Here is a 15739-nt window from a genome sequence, read left to right on the forward strand (position 1 = left end):
TGAAGTACCGTGTTAATGAACAGTATTTCATTTTTTTGTGTGCTATTTCTTACATTATCAGCCCAGGAAATGTTTTGTGTTATTACATATAGCCAGAAATAACTTTTTTATATCAGAGCGGTGGTAACTAACCAGCATTACGACCGGGAATACGGCTTTCCCGAATTGGTTCCTTTGTTCGTACCCCGCAGGGCAATTTAACTGATTCCAGAGCCTGATCCAAAACATTGCCGGCTGAGAAGAGGTATTCGGAGTGGACTACTAGTCCGACTCAGGAGGCGCGCATACCATCCACTGCTTCCGAGTATATTACTCGCTAACGTTCAGTCTCTGGATAATAAAGTAGACAAGCTCAGGGCAAGAATCTCCTTCCAGAGAGACATCAGGTCTCTCTTGGAACATACTGTCTTTGTCCATACAGCCAGCTGGGTTCTCAGTATATTGCGCAGACAGGAATAAAGAACTCTCCGGGAAGAAGAAAGGCGAGGGTGCTTGTTTCACGATTAACCACTCATGGTGTGATTGTGATAACATACAGAAACTCAAGTCCTTTTGTTCACCCGACCTAGAGTACCTTACAATCAAATGCTGACCGTATTACCTCCCAAGAGAAATATCTTCGGTTATAGTCACAGCCATATTCCCCTTCAAGCCGATACCACGACAGCCCTCAAAGAACTTCCACTGGACTTTATACAAACTGGAAACCACATATCCTGAGGCCACATTTACCCACTACCCATTTACTATGTTTGGACTCCCGAGTGGCGCAGGGGTCTAAGGCACTGCATCTCAGTGCTAAAGGCATCACTACAGACACCCTGGTTCGAATCCAGGCTGTATCACAACTGGCCGTGATTGAGAGTCCCATAGGGCGGCGCCCAATTTGGCCAGTGTCATCTGGGTTTGGCCGGTGTAGGACGTCTTTGTAAATAATACTTTTTTCTTAACTGACTTGCCTAGTTAAATAAATAAAATAGAGGCGAAAGAAACGCACACCTATTTAGGCGAGGTGCTGGCTAGCGCTTGAAGTACACTTGAAAAATTATACCCTGATGTAGACAGCTTGTCTGTCGAAACGTTGGTAATTAAATTATTGCATCTGAGCTCCTAGAGTGGCTGCTCTCCTTAAAAAAAAGATAAATAAAATAAACACACATCTAAGTAAAGGAATTGAATTAGAATATATAAATATATGGTCGGGCAATGTCAGAGCGGCATAGACTAAGATTCAGTAGAATAGAATACAGTATATACATATGACATGAGTAAAGCAAAATATGTAAACATTATTAAAGTAACTGGTGTTCCATTAATTTAAGTGGCCAGTGATAAAAAAAAACACACTTCAGTGGAACCCACAGGGCAAGACAGGAAGGAAGACATGGAGAAGGACTAATGAAGAGGAGATGAAGAAGACCGGAATCATCTCGAATTAAGTGAAGCAAACGGCCCAGAACAGGGTTCAGCAGAGATGCACTGTTGACACCCTATGCTTAATTTAGGAGCTCAAAGGAATGTCAACTCATATAGGGAGGGATTTCACCGCCACCTGCTGGACCAGAAGTAATGTTGCCAACACTGCTTAAAATCCTTAGGCGCTATAAGGAGTCAGTCAACTAACTGGTCAGTCAACTCATATATGGAGGGATTTCATTTCCACCTGCTGGATCAGAAGAAATGTTGCCAACACTGGCCTTACATTTTTTAGGAGTTATAAGGAATAACTCTACTCATCATTCAAGCCACGTAGGGAGGGATTTAACACCACCTGCTGGATGAGAAGTGTGGCCACAGGTGCAATTTTCACAAGTATATGTTAAAAAAAACTACAACAACAGATCATCAAATAGGCAGTGGTTTCAAAACTCTAAACACATTATCAAGTAGAGTACACCAAATCATAGTTACTTTTTCATCTACAAATACATGCTTCACATTGCAATACATGTTCTTATAAAGTCATTGATTTCCACAATGCAATGCTCACATTACATTTGTTATGATATTATTTTTCATTTGTTAAAATGTATTTCACTATTACTTAATCCGACTGCTCTAAATTCATAATCACTTAACCGTTTGGTGTTAACCTACAGATTTGTCTAACGCGGGATTGGAACACTACATCATGAAATTGTCTGTTCGTGAAGTATTAAATGAGGGTAACTTAAATTGTACTACTTTATAAAAAACGGATTGCAACTTTTCTCTCTAACCTAGTGCATTATTTATCTGTAGGCTCCCCTACTGGTATATGTACACTGCTCAAAAAAATAAAGGGAACACTAAAATAACACATCTTAGATCTGAATGAATGAAATATTCTTATTAAATAGTTTTTTCTTTACATAGTTGAATGTGCTGACAACAAAATCACACAAAAATTATCAATGGAAATCAAAATTAATCAACCCATGGAGGTCTGGATTTGGAGTCACACTCAAAATTAAAGTGGAAAACCACACTACAGGCTGATCCAACTTTGATGTAATGTCCTTAAAACAAGTCAAAATGAGGCTCAGTAGTGTGTGTGGCCTCCACGTACCTGTATGACCTCCCTACAACGCCTGGGCATGCTCCTGATGTGGTGGCGGATGTTCTCCTGAGGGATCTCCTCCCAGACCTGGACTAAAGCATCCGCCAACTCCTGGACAGTCTGTGGTGCAACGTGGCGTTGGTGGATGGAGCGAGACATGATGTCCCAGATGTGCTCAATTGGATTCAGGTCTGGGGAACGGGCGGGCCAGTCCATAGCATCAATGCCTTCCTCTTGCAGGAACTGCTGACACACTCCAGCCACATGAGGTCTAGCATTGTCTTGCATTAGGAGGAACCCAGGGCCAACCGCACCAGCATATGGTCCACAAGGGGTCTGAGGATCTCATCTCGGTACCTAATGGCAGTCAGGCTACCTCTGGCGAGCACATGGAGGGCTGTGCGGCCCCCCAAAGAAATGCCACCCCACACCATGACTGACCCACCGCCAAACCGGTCATGCTGGAGGATGTTGCAGGCAGCAGAACGTTCTCCACGGCGTCTCCAGACTCTGTCACGTCTGTCACATGTGCTCAGTGTGAACCTGCTTGCATCTGTGAAGAGCACAGGGCGCCAGTGGCGAATTTGCCAATCTTGGTGTTCTCTGGCAAATGCCAAATGTCCTGCACGGTGTTGGGCTGTAAGCACAACCCCCACCTGTGGACGTCGGGCCCTCATACCACCCTCATCATGGAGTCTGTTTCTGACCGTTTGAGCAGACACATGCACATTTGTGGCCTGCTGGAGGTCATTTTGCAGGGCTCTGGCAGTGCTCCTCTTGCTCAAAGGCGGAGGTAGCGGTCCTGCTGCTGGGTTGTTGCCCTCCTACGGCCTCCTCCACGTCTCCTGATGTACTGGCCTGTCTCCTGGTAGCGCCTCCATGCTCTGGACACTACGCTGACAGACACAGCAAACCTTCTTGCCACAGCTCGCATTGATGTGCCATCCTGGATGACCTGCACTACCTGAGCCACTTGTGTGGGTTGTAGACTCCGTCTCATGCTACCACTAGAGTGAAAGCACCGCCAGCATTCAAAAGTGACCAAAACATCAGCCAGGAAGCATAGGAACTGAGAAGTGGTCTGTGGTCACCACCTGCAGAACCACTCCTTTATTGGGGGTGTCTTGCTAATTGCCTATAATTTCCACCTGTTGTCTATTCCATTTGCACAACAGCATGTGAAATATATTGTCAATCAGTGTTGCTTCCTAAGTGGACAGTTTGATTTCACAGAAGTGTGATTGACTTGGAGTTACATTGTGTTGTTTAAGAGTTCCCTTTATTTTTTTGAGCAGTGTATTTTAAAACACTTTCTAGATGCCATTACATTATATAGCCTGTATATAACTTTTTTTCAGTGACTGCATATTCCATGAAAGCACCTCAAATAGTTTTGTTGCAGTGACTTAAAAACTTGAGATGAGACAGATGACCTTATTTTCTGAGCAAGACTGGGGGCATCCAGGGAAAGTGTTGGAAAAAAAAAACTTGTTCCGGAGTTCCAAATTAAGCAGCAGCAGCTGAAAAGATGAGCTCCTACAAATATTGAAATTTAAATGTTTTTTTAGAGTAAAGTACATCGAAAAAAAATCAAAAGAAAACTGCAAACTGAATAGGAGACCAAACAAGCAGCAAACAAAGAAGAAAGGCTTTTGAAAAAGTAACAATTTTTCATAAAATTATACCGTTTTCTTAGCTAGCTAAGTTGTTTACCTGTTGCTAGGCAGTTGCTAGGGACATTCCTGAAAGAAGCTAGCTAGCTAACAAGGAGTGTCTAGTTGGCAGAAGAGAAGAAGGGACAAAGAAGGGACAAAGTGGGACAAAATAAGGACAGAAGAAAAGGGAAAGGGGACATTAAGGTGAAGCAGTCCTCTAAAGACACAAAAGACAATAATACAAGAAACAACACTTCTATTGCCTCTCCCTCTACGATACGCACTTCCGGTTTGGTTTGGAGCGAGTAGTTGCATTCCGCTTTGCTCCACAGGTAGTATTACAGGTAGTATTACATTTCATTTCATTACAGTACAACAGTTTGATTTGTTTGATCTTAGCTGGCTACATAGCCGTCTTTGTATCCAAGATAATTGTGTAGTCTAGAGTAATTGTCGAGGTTACCTAGCCAGTTAGAGGTTACCTAGCCAGCTACACTTTCAAACAAAGTCAACAACGCAGCCACTGCTAGCTAGCCTATTTCACCAGCCAGCAGTACTATATCATTTTAGTCAATAAGATTTTTTGCAACGTAAGCTTAACTTTCTGAACATTCGAGACGTGTAGTCCACTTGTCATTCCAATCTCCTTTGCATTAGCGTAGCCTCTTCTGTAGCCTGTCAACTATGTGTCTGTCTATCCCTGTTCTCTCCTCTCTGCACAGACCATACAAACGCTTCACACCGCGTGGCCGCTGCTACTCTAACCTGGTGGTCCCAGCGCGCACGACCCACGTGGAGTTCCAGGTCTCCGGCAGCCTCTGGAACTGCCGATCTGCGGCCAACAAGGCAGAGTTCATCTCAGCCTATGCTTCCCTCCAGTCCCTCGACTTCTTGGCACTGACGGAAACATGGATTACCACTGATAACACTGCTACTCCTACTGCTCTCTCCTCGTCTGCCCACGTGTTCTCGCACACCCCGAGAGCTTCTGGTCAGCGGGGTGGTGGCACTGGGATCCTCATCTCTCCCAAGTGGACATTCTCTCTTTCTCCCCTGACCCATCTGTCTATCGCCTCCTTTGAATTCCATGCTGTCACAGTTACCAGCCCTTTCAAGCTTAACATCCTTATCATTTATCGCCCTCCAGGTTCCCTTGGAGAGTTCATCAATGAGCTTGACGCCCTGATAAGTTCCTTTCCTGAGGATGGCTCACCTCTCACAGTTCTGGGTGACTTTAACCTCCCCACGTCTACCTTTGACTCATTCCTCTCTGCCTCCTTCTTTCCACTCCTCTCCTCTTTTGACCTCACCCTCTCACCTTCCCCCCCTACTCACAAGGCAGGCAATACGCTTGACCTCATCTTTACTAGATGCTGTTCTTCCACTAATCTCATTGCAACTCCCCTCCAAGTCTCCGACCACTACCTTGTATCCTTTTCCCTCTCGCTCTCATCCAACACTTCCCACACTGCCCCTACTCGGATGGTATCGCGCCGTCCCAACCTTCGCTCTCTCTCCCCCGCTACTCTCTCCTCTTCCATCCTATCATCTCTTCCCTCTGCTCAAACCTTCTCCAACCTATCTCCTGATTCTGCCTCCTCAACCCTCCTCTCCTCCCTTTCTGCATCCTTTGACTCTCTATGTCCCCTATCCTCCAGGCCGGCTCGGTCCTCCCCTCCTGCTCCGTGGCTCGACGACTCATTGCGAGCTCACAGAACAGGGCAGCCGAGCGGAAATGGAGGAAAACTCGCCTCCCTGCGGACCTGGCATCCTTTCACTCCCTCCTCTCTACATTCTCCTCTTCTGTCTCTGCTGCTAAAGCCAATTTCTACCACTCTAAATTCCAAGCATCTGCCTCTAACCCTAGGAAGCTCTTTGCCACCTTCTCCTCCCTCCTGAATCCTCCTCCCCCTCCTCCCCCCTCCTCCCTCTCTGCTGATGACTTCGTCAACCATTTTGAAAAGAAGGTCGACGACATCCGATCCTCGTTTGCTAAGTCAAACGACACCGCTGGTTCTGCTCACACTGCCCTACCCTGTGCTTTGACCTCTTTCTCCCCTCTCTCTCCAGATGAAATCTCGCGTCTTGTGACGGCCGGCCGCCCAACAACCTGCCCGCTTGACCCTATCCCCTCCTCTCTTCTCCAGACCATTTCCGGAGACCTTCTCCCTTACCTCACCTCGCTCATCAACTCATCCTTGACCGCTGGCTACGTCCCTTCCGTCTTCAAGAGAGCGAGAGTTGCACCCCTTCTGAAAAAACCTACACTCGATCCCTCCGATGTCAACAACTACAGACCAGTATCCCTTCTTTCTTTTCTCTCCAAAACTCTTGAACGTGCCGTCCTTGGCCAGCTCTCCTGCTATCTCTCTCAGAATGACCTTCTTGATCCAAATCAGTCAGGTTTCAAGACTAGTCATTCAACTGAGACTGCTCTTCTCTGTGTCACGGAGGCGCTCCGCACTGCTAAAGCTAACTCTCTCTCCTCTGCTCTCATCCTTCTAGACCTATCGGCTGCCTTTGATACTGTGAACCATCAGATCCTCCTCTCCACCCTCTCCGAGCTGGGCATCTCCGGCGCGGCCCACGCTTGGATTGCGTCCTACCTGACAGGTCGCTCCTACCAGGTGGCGTGGCGAGAATCTGTCTCCGCACCACGTGCTCTCACCACTGGTGTCCCCCAGGGCTCTGTTCTAGGCCCTCTCCTATTCTCGCTATACACCAAGTCACTTGGCTCTGTCATATCCTCACATGGTCTCTCCTATCATTGCTATGCAGACGACACACAATTAATCTTCTCCTTTCCCCCCTCTGATAACCAGGTGGTGAATCGCATCTCTGCATGTCTGGCAGACATATCAGTGTGGATGACGGATCACCACCTCAAGCTGAACCTCGGCAAGACGGAGCTGCTCTTCCTCCCGGGGAAGGACTGCCCGTTCCATGATCTCGCCATCACGGTTGACAACTCCATTGTGTCCTCCTCCCAGAGTGCTAAGAACCTTGGCGTGATCCTGGACAACACCCTGTCGTTCTCAACTAACATCAAGGCGGTGACCCGTTCCTGTAGGTTCATGCTCTACAACATTCGCAGAGTACGACCCTGCCTCACGCAGGAAGCGGCGCAGGTCCTAATCCAGGCACTTGTCATCTCCCGTCTGGATTACTGCAACTCGCTGTTGGCTGGGCTCCCTGCCTGTGCCATTAAACCCCTACAACTCATCCAGAACGCCGCAGCCCGTCTGGTGTTCAACTTTCCCAAGTTCTCTCACGTCACCCCGCTCCTCCGCTCTCTCCACTGGCTTCCAGTTGAAGCTCGCATCCGCTACAAGACCATGGTGCTTGCCTACGGAGCTGTGAGGGGAACGGCACCTCCGTACCTTCAGGCTCTGATCAGGCCCTACACCCAAACAAGGGCACTGCGTTCATCCACCTCTGGCCTGCTCGCCTCCCTACCTCTGAGGAAGTACAGTTCCCGCTCAGCCCAGTCAAAACTGTTCGCTGCTCTGGCACCCCAATGGTGGAACAAACTCCCTCACGACGCCAGGTCAGCGGAGTCAATCACCACCTTCCGGAGACACCTGAAACCCCACCTCTTTAAGGAATACCTAGGATAGGATAAAGTAATCCTTCTAACCCCCCCCTTAAAAGAGTTAGATGCACTATTGTAAAGTGGTTGTTCCACTGGATATCATAAGGTGAATGCACCAATTTGTAAGTCGCTCTGGATAAGAGCGTCTGCTAAATGACTTAAATGTAATGTAAATGTAATGTAAATGGAAAAAACCATTCCCGACATAGTGGTTTCTGTGAGAATTACAGGAGGGGGGTTATATAGATTCTGGGGGTCTATTGGATGAGGGGTGTACTGAACTGTGCCTATAGCATGTCAAAATTCCCTCAAACGGGAAATAGCCCTTGCCAACTGGGCTGAGGCGCTGTCCATTTCAGCACCACGGAGCTCCGCTATTACCTGTCTCATGAGTGGAGATGCAGCAGAAGCGCGCTCTCCATTTAATGGTGCTGAATACAGCAATGCATGCGCAGAGTCTTCCTTTCTACTTCCTGATTTTGCCAATTGTTTGGTTCCACTTTTTTGGTCTGCCATGCGTCTTTGACTATTGTAGATAATCCCTTTGGATTGATGCCTTTTATTTCAACGGGTTATGTCTTTTTGACCGCTGTTTTGTCCTGCGTAGTTTGCATTTGCCAGGTGGTTTATGCCCCAATAGTTCTTTGATGTTGGCATTTAACCTGCAGGCTGTATTTAGGGCCTTTAATGTCTTTTCATTTTGTGAAGCGGTTTCGATTTATGAGCAATTCTTCTTTCATGTAGTTGATTTATCAACACTGTAAAAAAAATTTTTTGCTGCCTAGTAGATTTTGTCAACAAAAAAATAAAATAATAATATACTCATTAAACTGTTTTCTATATCTGTGCACTAATGATTTACATTAATAAAAAAAATACAAAAACATGAAGACTAAATCCTACTTCAGAAGGCTTCTTAAAATCAAAGCATATTGTATAAATCACTCCAAAGAGAGAAGAGTGTACTCAATGGGAGTCATTAGGATCTAATATTCTCCACTGTGAAGTTGTCATATGCTGAGGCAGTAAAGAAAGTAGAGGAAGATGGGTAAGGGGGAGGGATCCTGAGAGGAGTAGGGTGACTAGTTGATCTGTACCAGTACTGAGGGATAGGCCAACAAGTGACATATGTTTCAGTAAGACTGGATATTTTTGCATTTATAGCAATGGTTATCAACTGTACTACAGGGATGGAACGTAAATCACAGAAAATTGAGGTGGTGGTGACAGCTGCAGAGTGGTATTTGGGTGTGCGAGACTTGACATCAGAAGAGTTACAGGGTGTTTTAAGTGGTGGTGTCCCATATTGTCACGTTGTTGGCCTGAGGTAGGACTAAATAGATTTAAATATGACACGCCCTGATCTGTTTCACCTGTCCTTGTGCTTGTCTCCACCCCCCTCCAGGTGTCACCCATCTTTCCCATTATCCCCTGGTGTAACGATTGTCTGTGGTGGTAGAAGGATCGGACCAAAGCTCAGCGTGGTAAGTGTTCATGATGAAGTATTTTAATTAACTCAGAACACTAAACAAAACAATAAACGAAGTGAACAAACGAAACAGTACCGTGTGGCGACAAACACTGACACGGAAGACAAACACCCACAAACCAAAAGACAAAACAGGCTACCTAAATATGGTTCTCAATCAGGGACAACGATTGACAGCTGCCTCTGATTGAGAACCATATCAGGCCAAACACAGAAACGGGAAAACTAGACACACAACATAGAATGCCCAAGGTGCGGACCCCACTCCACCATTGTCTTTGTCCGCTTTCTTAGCGTCCTTCGAGCGGCGACCCTCGCCGCCAACCTTGGACTGGCAACCCTACTAAAGGGCCGCCAGAAAAACAGGCGAAGGGTTACAAAAATAGCTCTAGTTACAAATTGGTAGACCGATTTGAAATTCGACTTGTTGCTTGAAAAGCAGAAGAGTAGGGGTAGATTTTATATAGAAAACATTGTTTTCTGTAAAATGTTGGGAAAGGGGTCAAAACAGCAGTTGCTTGTGAAAGTTGTTTTGAATTTAATGAATCTGCTAACTTCTGACATTTTTTACCGAAGCCAGAAAAACAGGCGAAGGGTTACAAAAATAGCTCTAGTTACAGATTGGTAGACCCGATTTGAAATCCGACTTGTTGCTTGAAAAGCAGAAAAGTAGGGGTAGATTTTATATACAAAACAGTAAAATGTTGGGAAAGGGGTCAAAACGGCAGTTGTTTGTGAAAGTTGTTTTGAATTTAATGAATCTGCTAACTTCTGACATTTTTTACCGAAGCCAGAAAAACAGGCGAAGGGTTACAAAAATAGCTCTAGTTACAGATTGGTAGACCCGATTTGAAATCCGACTTGTTGCTTGAAAAGCAGAAGAGTAGGGGTAGCTTTTATATAGAAAACATTGTTTTCTGTAAAATGTTGGGAAAGGGGTCAAAACGGCAGTTGTTTGTGAAAGTTGTTTTGAATTTAATGAATCTGCTAACTTCTGACATTTTTTACCGAAGCCAGAAAAACAGGCGAAGGGTTACAAAAATAGCTCTAGTTACAGATTGGTAGACCCGATTTGAAATCCGACTTGTTGCTTGAAAAGCAGAAGAGTAGGGGTAGATTTTATATAGAAAACATTGTTTTCTGTAAAATGTTGGGAAAGGGGTCAAAACGGCAGTTGTTTGTGAAAGTTGTTTTGAATTTAATGAATCTGCTAACTTCTGACATTTTTTACCGAAGCCAGAAAAACAGGCGAAGGGTTACAAAAATAGCTCTAGTTACAGATTGGTAGACCCGATTTGAAATCCGACTTGTTGCTTGAAAAGCAGAAGAGTAGGGGTAGATTTTATATAGAAAACATTGTTTTCTGTAAAATGTTGGGAAAGGGGTCAAAACGGCAGTTGTTTGTGAAAGCTGTTTTGAATTTAATGAATCTGCTAACTTCTGACATTTTTTACCGAAGCCAGAAAAACAGGCGAAGGGTTACAAAAATAGCTCTAGTTACAGATTGGTAGACCCGATTTGAAATCCGACTTGTTGCTTGAAAAGCAGAAGAGTAGGGGTAGATTTTATATAGAAAACATTGTTTTCTGTAAAATGTTGGGAAAGGGGTCAAAACGGCAGTTGTTTGTGAAAGCTGTTTTGAATTTAATGAATCTGCTAACTTCTGACATTTTTTACCGAAGCCAGAAAAACAGGCGAAGGGTTACAAAAATAGCTCTAGTTACAGATTGGTAGACCCGATTTGAAATCCGACTTGTTGCTTGAAAAGCAGAAGAGTAGGGGTAGATTTTATATAGAAAACATTGTTTTCTGTAAAATGTTGGGAAAGGGGTCAAAACGGCAGTTGTTTGTGAAAGTTTAAAAAACACATGGTAGTGCAATTAATAAAACTGCTGTAACGTAAGTTCCATACTGAATAAACCTTCTCCGCATTTGACAAGCAGAGAAGTAGAGGGAAGTTTTAATCCAATATATTTTTGTCAAACTCTTTGGTTTAGTGGTCAAAATGATAGTTGTTTTGAATTTAATGAATCTGCTAACTTCTGACATTTTTTACCGAAGCCAGAAAAACAGGCGAAGGGTTACAAAAATAGCTCTAGTTACAGATTGGTAGACCTGATTTGAAATCCGACTTGTTGCTTGAAAAGCAGAAGAGTAGGGGTAGATTTTATATAGAAAACATTGTTTTCTGTAAAATGTTGGGAAAGGGGTCAAAACGGCAGTTGTTTGTGAAAGTTGTTTTGAATTTAATGAATCTGCTAACTTCTGACATTTTTTACCGAAGCCAGAAAAACAGGCGAAGGGTTACAAAAATAGCTCTAGTTACAGATTGGTAGACCCGATTTGAAATCCGACTTGTTGCTTGAAAAGCAGAAGAGTAGGGGTAGATTTTATATAGATGTAAAATGTTGGGAAAGGGGTCAAAACGGCAGTTGTTTGTGAAAGTTTAAAAAACACATGGTAGTGCAATTAATAAAACTGCTATAACGTAAGTTCCATACTGAATAAACCTTCTCCGCATTTGACAAGCAGAGAAGTAGAGGGAAGTTTTAATCCAATATATTTTTGTCAAACTCTTTGGTTTAGTGGTCAAAATGATAGTTGTTTTGAATTTAATGAATCTGCTAACTTCTGACATTTTTTACCGAAGCCAGAAAAACAGGCGAAGGGTTACAAAAATAGCTCTAGTTACAGATTGGTAGACCTGATTTGAAATCCGACTTGTTGCTTGAAAAGCAGAAGAGTAGGGGTAGATTTTATATAGAAAACATTGTTTTCTGTAAAATGTTGGGAAAGGGGTCAAAACGGCAGTTGTTTGTGAAAGTTGTTTTGAATTTAATGAATCTGCTAACTTCTGACATTTTTTACCGAAGCCAGAAAAACAGGCGAAGGGTTACAAAAATAGCTCTAGTTACAGATTGGTAGACCCGATTTGAAATACATTTACATTTACATTTAAGTCATTTAGCAGACGCTCTTATCCAGAGCGACTTACAAATTGGTGCATTCACCTTATGATATCCAGTGGAACAACCACTTTACAATAGTGCATCTAACTCTTTTAAGGGGGGGGTTAGAAGGATTACTTTATCCTATCCTAGGTATTCCTTAAAGAGGTGGGGTTTCAGGTGTCTCCGGAAGGTGGTGATTGACTCCGCTGACCTGGCGTCGTGAGGGAGTTTGTTCCACCATTGGGGTGCCAGAGCAGCGAACAGTTTTGACTGGGCTGAGCGGGAACTGTACTTCCTCAAAGGTAGGGAGGCGAGCAGGCCAGAGGTGGATGAACGCAGTGCCCTTGTTTGGGTGTAGGGCCTGATCAGAGCCTGAAGGTACGGAGGTGCCGTTCCCCTCACAGCTCCGTAGGCAAGCACCATGGTCTTGTAGCGGATGCGAGCTTCAACTGGAAGCCAGTGGAGAGAGCGGAGGAGCGGGGTGACGTGAGAGAACTTGGGAAAGTTGAACACCAGACGGGCTGCGGCGTTCTGGATGAGTTGTAGGGGTTTAATGGCACAGGCAGGGAGCCCAGCCAACAGCGAGTTGCAGTAATCCAGACGGGAGATGACAAGTGCCTGGATTAGGACCTGCGCCGCTTCCTGCGTGAGGCAGGGTCGTACTCTGCGAATGTTGTAGAGCATGAACCTACAGGAACGGGTCACCGCCTTGATGTTAGTTGAGAACGACAGGGTGTTGTCCAGGATCACGCCAAGGTTCTTAGCACTCTGGGAGGAGGACACAATGGAGTTGTCAACCGTGATGGCGAGATCATGGAACGGGCAGTCCTTCCCCGGGAGGAAGAGCAGCTCCGTCTTGCCGAGGTTCAGCTTGAGGTGGTGATCCGTCATCCACACTGATATGTCTGCCAGACATGCAGAGATGCGATTCACCACCTGGTTATCAGAGGGGGGAAAGGAGAAGATTAATTGTGTGTCGTCTGCATAGCAATGATAGGAGAGACCATGTGAGGATATGACAGAGCCAAGTGACTTGGTGTATAGCGAGAATAGGAGAGGGCCTAGAACAGAGCCCTGGGGGACACCAGTGGTGAGAGCACGTGGTGCGGAGACAGATTCTCGCCACGCCACCTGGTAGGAGCGACCTGTCAGGTAGGACACAATCCAAGCGTGGGCCGCGCCGGAGATGCCCAGCTCGGAGAGGGTGGAGAGGAGGATCTGATGGTTCACAGTATCAAAGGCAGCCGATAGGTCTAGAAGGATGAGAGCAGAGGAGAGAGAGTTAGCTTTAGCAGTGCGGAGCGCCTCCGTGACACAGAGAAGAGCAGTCTCAGTTGAATGACTAGTCTTGAAACCTGACTGATTTGGATCAAGAAGGTCATTCTGAGAGAGATAGCAGGAGAGCTGGCCAAGGACGGCACGTTCAAGAGTTTTGGAGAGAAAAGAAAGAAGGGATACTGGTCTGTAGTTGTTGACATCGGAGGGATCGAGTGTAGGTTTTTTCAGCAGGGGTGCAACTCTCGCTCTCTTGAAGACGGAAGGGACGTAGCCAGCGGTCAAGGATGAGTTGATGAGCGAGGTGAGGTAAGGGAGAAGGTCTCCGGAAATGGTCTGGAGAAGAGAGGAGGGGATAGGGTCAAGCGGGCAGGTTGTTGGGCGGCCGGCCGTCACAAGACGCGAGATTTCATCTGGAGAGAGAGGGGAGAAAGAGGTCAAAGCACAGGGTAGGGCAGTGTGAGCAGAACCAGCGGTGTCGTTTGACTTAGCAAACGAGGATCGGATGTCGTCGACCTTCTTTTCAAAATGGTTGACGAAGTCATCAGCAGAGAGGGAGGAAATCCGACTTGTTGCTTGAAAAGCAAAAGAGTAGGGGTAGATTTTATATAGAAAACATTGTTTTCTGTAAAATGTTGGGAAAGGGGTCAAAACGGCAGTTGTTTGTGAAAGTTGTTTTGAATTTAATGAATCTGCTAACTTCTGACATTTTTTACCGAAGCCAGAAAAACAGGCGAAGGGTTACAAAAATAGCTCTAGTTACAGATTGGTAGACCCGATTTGAAATCCGACTTGTTGCTTGAAAAGCAGAAGAGTAGGGGTAGATTATATATAGAAAACATTGTTTTCTGTAAAATGTTGGGAAAGGGTTCAAAACGGCAGTTGTTTGTGAAAGTTGTTTTGAATTTAATGAATCTGCTAACTTCTGACATTTTTTACCGAAGCCAGAAAAACAGGCGAAGGGTTACAAAAATAGCTCTAGTTACAGATTGGTAGACCCGATTTGAAATCCGACTTGTTGCTTGAAAAGCAGAAGAGTAGGGGTAGATTTTATATAGAAAACATTGTTTTCTGTAAAATGTTGGGAAAGGGGTCAAAACGGCAGTTGTTTGTGAAAGTTTAAAAAACACATGGTAGTGCAATTAATAAAGCTGCTGTAACGTAAGTTCCATACTGAATAAACCTTCTCCGCATTTGACAAGCAGAGAAGTAGAGGGAAGTTTTAATCCAATATATTTTTGTCAAACTCTTTGGTTTAGTGGTCAAAATGATAGTTGTTTTGAATTTAATGAATCTGCTAACTTCTGACATTTTTTACCGAAGCCAGAAAAACAGGCGAAGGGTTACAAAAATAGCTCTAGTTACAGATTGGTAGACCTGATTTGAAATCCGACTTGTTGCTTGAAAAGCAGAAGAGTAGGGGTAGATTTTATATAGAAAACATTGTTTTCTGTAAAATGTTGGGAAAGGGGTCAAAACGGCAGTTGTTTGTGAAAGCTGTTTTGAATTTAATGAATCTGCTAACTTCTGACATTTTTTACCGAAGCCAGAAAAACAGGCGAAGGGTTACAAAAATAGCTCTAGTTACAGATTGGTAGACCCGATTTGAAATCCGACTTGTTGCTTGAAAAGCAGAAGAGTAGGGGTAGATTTTATATAGATGTAAAATGTTGGGAAAGGGGTCAAAACCGCAGTTGTTTGTGAAAGTTTAAAAAACACATGGTAGTGCAATTAATAAAACTGCTGTAACGTAAGTTCCATACTGAATAAACCTTCTCCGCATTTGACAAGCAGAGAAGTAGAGGGAAGTTTTAATCCAATATATTTTTGTCAAACTCTTTGGTTTAGTGGTCAAAATGATAGTTGTTTTGAATTTAATGAATCTGCTAACTTCTGACATTTTTTACCGAAGCCAGAAAAACAGGCGAAGGGTTACAAAAATAGCTCTAGTTACAGATTGGTAGACCTGATTTGAAATCCGACTTGTTGCTTGAAAAGCAGAAGAGTAGGGGTAGATTTTATATAGAAAACATTGTTTTCTGTAAAATGTTGGGAAAGGGGTCAAAACGGCAGTTGTTTGTGAAAGTTGTTTTGAATTTAATGAATCTGCTAACTTCTGACATTTTTTACCGAAGCCAGAAAAACAGGCGAAGGGTTACAAAAATAGCTCTAGTTACAGATTGGTAGACCCGATTTGAAATCCGACTTGTTGCTTGAAAAGCAGAAGAGTAGGGGTAG

The sequence above is a fragment of the Salvelinus alpinus genome, chromosome 38 (assembly GCF_045679555.1).
Source record: "Salvelinus alpinus chromosome 38, SLU_Salpinus.1, whole genome shotgun sequence".
Lineage (NCBI taxonomy): Eukaryota > Metazoa > Chordata > Actinopteri > Salmoniformes > Salmonidae > Salvelinus > Salvelinus alpinus.